The following is a 4,737-nucleotide window of genomic DNA, read 5'->3' as shown; positions in this document are numbered from 1 at the left end:
CTTATCAGAGGCCGGGATTCAATCCCAATTATCCGCCCCTGGTACACCCCAACAAAATGGTGTGGCAAAATGAAGGAATAGGACTCTTATGGAGATGGTTAGATCGATGATGAGTTATTCAGAATTATCAAATCCATTTTGGGGATACGCTCTGGAAACAGCAGCGCACATTCTAAACTTAGTACCTTCTAAATCAGTAACTTCTACTCCCATAAAATTATGGAATGGGCGGAAGCCCAGTCTAAGACATATTCGGATTTGGGGTAGTCCAGCACATGTGCTGAAACAAGATGCTGATAAGTTAGAATCTTGTACAGAAGTTCGTATGTTTGTGGGGTATCCCAGAGGAACGAAAGGCAGTTTATTTTATAGTCCTAAAGACCAAAAGGTCATTATTAGCACCAATGCCCAGTTTTTAGAAGAAGACTATATAATGGATCACAAGCCCAGTAGTAAAATTATTCTAGAAGAACTTAGAGAGGACACGTCTACTTCAGTACCAACAGTACAAGATGAAGTACCACAAGAGACTGCAACACGTGTCACACATGATACACAACCACAGACGGTGCCTCGTCGTAGTGGGAGGGTTGTAAGGCTGCCCGAGAGATTTATATTTTTGGGTGAGTCTTCAGACTTGATCCCAGGTAAACATGAACCAGATCCCCGGACATATGATGAAGCATTCCAAGATATAGATGCAGTATCTTGGCAAAAGGCAATGAATTCCGAAATAGAATCTATGTATTCTAATAAGGTCTGGGAGCTTGTAGAACCACCTGATGGTGTAAAAGCCATTGGATGTAAGTAGATCTATAAAAGGAAAAGAGGGACAGATGGGAAGGTAGAAACCTTCAAAGCAAGGCTTATTGCGAAGGGGTACACTTAGAAAGAGGGAATCGATTATGAGGAGACCTTTTCGCCGGTAGCTATGCTTAAGTCTATCCGGATACTCTTATCCATTGCCGCTCATATGGATTATGAGATTTGGCAAATGAATGTCAAGACAGCTTTCCTTAATGGAAGTCTTGAAGAAAACTTCCATATGAAGCAACCAGAAGGGTTCATTGAAAAGGGCAAAGAGCATCTAGTGTGCAAGCTTAATCGGTCCATTTATGCACTGAAGCAAGCTTCAAGATCTTGGAACATCCGGTTTAATGAAGTAATCCAGTCATATGGATTTATTCAGTGTCCGGATGAGTCTTGTGTATATAAGAAGTGTAACAGAAACATGGTGGTATTTCTTGTATTATACGTAGATGATATTTTGTTAATTGGCAACAATGTCAAGGTATAATCAGACGTAAGGGTATGGTTGTCCAAATAATTTGATATGAAGGACTTAGGAGAATGTGCACACATCCTTGGGATCATAGTTATAAGGGATCGCAAGAAAAGAATGTTGTGCCTATCCCAAGCTTTATATATAGATACAATCCTTGCTCGTTTTAGCATGCAAAACTCCAAGAAAGGTTTCTTACCTTTTAGGCATGGAGTGGCCTTATCTAAAGAGATGTCTCCAAAAACATCAAAGGAGATTGAGGACATGAAGGCAGTTCCTTATGCTTCGGCTGTAGGAAGCCTTATGTATGCAATGTTGTGTACGAGACCTGATATCTGTTTTGTCGTGGGCATCGTTAGCAGATATCAAAGTAACCCTGGACAAGGACATTGGACTACAGTAAAGCATATATTAAAGTACCTGAGAAGGACTAGAGATTATATGCTAGTTTACCAAGCAGACGATTTACTCCCTATGGGTTACACGGATTCAGACTTCTAATCAGATAGGGACAACAGTAAGTCTACATCAGGCTATGTGTTTACTTTAGGAGGTGGAGCCATTGCATGGAGGAGTGTTAAGCAGAAATGCATCTTAGACTCAACCATGGAAGCTGAGTATGTGGCAGCCTCTAAGGCAGCCAAAGAAGCTGTATAGCTCAGGAACATTCTAATGGACTTAGATGTGATTCCTAGTTTGCCCAAGATCGTCACAATTTATTGTGATAATAGTGGAGCAGTTGCAAACTCGAAGGAACCACGAGCCCATAAGCCAAGTAAACATATAGAGCGCAAGTACCACCTGATACGAGACATCGTCAAGCGAGGAGAAGTTGTCGTCGCCAAGATAGCATCAGCAGATAACCTAGCAGATCCTTTCACTAAGGCCCTTCCGGCGAAAGCTTTTGATCGGCATGTGGAGGGGATGGGAATCAGATGTATGGCAACAGATATGGCAGCTTAGACTTTTAGTATAAGTGAGAGATTGTTGGAGTGTATACTTAAAAGTTTAGCTTTTGTACATATTTATTTTGAAATAAAGAATCACATTGGTCAAATGTTTACATTTATTTATTAAATGTAATTGTTCAATTAATTTATATAGTAGATAACATGGAGTGTGGAGTCACACTTAGAAGATCATGTTGTCGGTTCTCTATAAATTATAAACAGTTGCTTATGACTAAGATGGAAAGGAACAAACCATCAGAATAGACGTAGTGTAATTAAGTATTAGTTTATCTTAACTAATAAACTACACTGATACACTTTAAGTGTATTGAGTAGGATCATTTAGGTAAGTTCTTTTTGTACTGACTTAGTAAAAGAACTAGACCTTAGTTATTATGGAAGTGTGTGCTCTTAATCCTAATATAATAACAAGCATGTATATTTAATTTTTATTTCTTTGACTTATCAAAGGGTGAGGTTTAGCTCGATAAATCAATATGCCCAATAAGTTGTGAAATGATATTACTTATAGTATGTGTTGTTGATTATAGAAGGAATCTGTGTCCTACTTATCTAAGTTGAGAATGTCCCTAAGGGGAGCTCATAAGGATTGTCATGTTAAACCCTGCAGGTGGACCTAGTCCAACATGATAATAAAGTTGAGTGGTACTACTCTTGGAGCTAGATATTAATTAAATGAGTTGTCAGTAACTCACTTAATTAGTGGACATTCGTAATCTTAAACACAGGGAGACTAACATGTTGGGTTCTTCGGGCCGTGAAAACCGCTTTTTCGCGTCGCGGAAACCCCGAGTCACCCAAAGCCATAGATCTCGTGCAAAGATTCGTAAACAAAATTATCGAAAAACCTTTTTCTTGTACGAGTTTGTAAAAACTTTAGATCTACACTAAAATTAAGATCATTACCCTTGTAGCGAAGCCCTTTGCGTTCCCGCTTGTCCAAGATGTCGCCGGATCTCTAGTTGTCAAAGTAGACAACCTCTATATGTATCCACACGGACACAAGTAGAAGGAGATGACCAAAACACAAGGTGTGCCAGCACCAATGGAGTGTTCGGCCAAGGAATGGGAGAGGGAGAAGAGAGAGCACCCAAGGGAGAAGCAGAGTGAATGAAATCAATGAGAGGAAATTCAAACAACCCCTTAGCCATCAAGTGGCCGGCCACTCTAGGAGGTGTAACCCCCACATTAATTCCAATTAATGTGGAGACCATTAAGAGCTGTAACCCCCATGAGGTGGCACTCTAGGATGATGTGGATCAACAATATTGGTCCACATCTTGCCACCTCACTAAATGACATGGCAACAAGTGTAACCTCCTCATTTAATGTGGGTCGGCCACATTAAATGCTATGGAGGCTTGTAACCTCCATGAGGTGGCACACATTGATGATGTGGAGCAATCCTATTGGTCCACATCTTGCCAACTCACTAGTGATGTGGCAAAAAGTCAAGTCAAACATGACTTTTTCTTTTCCTCTCAAATCAAGTCAAACTTGATCAAATCTCTCTCATGGTTGATCTAATCCAACCATATGATTCAAGCCAACTTAATATAATGAATCTAATTCATTAAATTAAGTTGATTTAATGAGTCATAATCTAAATTAGACTCATTGAATACATTAATCAACTTTGAGTTCAACTCAATTAGCCCAATTTGGATTACTCTTAATCCAATATGATTCATCAAATGAATCTAATCCTCTTAGTTCATCATATGAACCAAATCTCCATCTAATTGTCCTTAGTGTGTGACCCTATAGGTTCTTGTAACGTTGGCAATGCCCTAAACCCATTTAGGAGCATAAGTAATGAGCGGTATCTAGCAACACATCATTACTACCCAAGTTACAAGAATGTCGAGATCCGACATCACCTTGTGACTACCAATTGTGACTCCTCACAAAATATGTCATTGTCCTTCTATCCTAGACATCTAGATTGATCAATATGAGGCATAGACCGTGTCATCCTCTAATCAATCTAAATCTTGAACTCCAAGTAGACTCACTCGATGAAATGAGCTCAACATCTAATGTTGACTCATTTGGGCATGGCCATGCACTTCGTGGTCTAACTCTATCAAGAATATTGATATCGCTCTCGTCATATGGGAGGGATAGATCCCATCTACATCACTCACATCCCTCTGCATAATTCGTTATATACCCAGTAATCGCCTTTATAGTCCACCCAGTTACGAGTGACGTTTGACGAAACCAAAGTACATAACTCCTTATGTAGGGATCCATGGTGACTTCAGGTCTAAGGACTAATAGTCATACTAATAGCCACATGAGAAAGTATATGACACTCATATAACGATCCATGATACTTTCTCATGGCGGGTCATTCAGTATACATTCTCCAATGTATACCCATGTGTCAGCTTGATATCTCTATATCCATGACTTGTGAGATCAAGTCATCGAGCTGACCTACATGCTAGTCTTATTGCATTAACATTGTCCCTGAATGTT

The sequence above is a fragment of the Zingiber officinale genome, chromosome 5A (assembly GCF_018446385.1).
Source record: "Zingiber officinale cultivar Zhangliang chromosome 5A, Zo_v1.1, whole genome shotgun sequence".
NCBI classification, from domain to species: domain Eukaryota; kingdom Viridiplantae; phylum Streptophyta; class Magnoliopsida; order Zingiberales; family Zingiberaceae; genus Zingiber; species Zingiber officinale.
The sequence above is the reverse complement of the archived record's forward strand: the minus strand, read 5'-3'. Positions refer to the sequence as shown.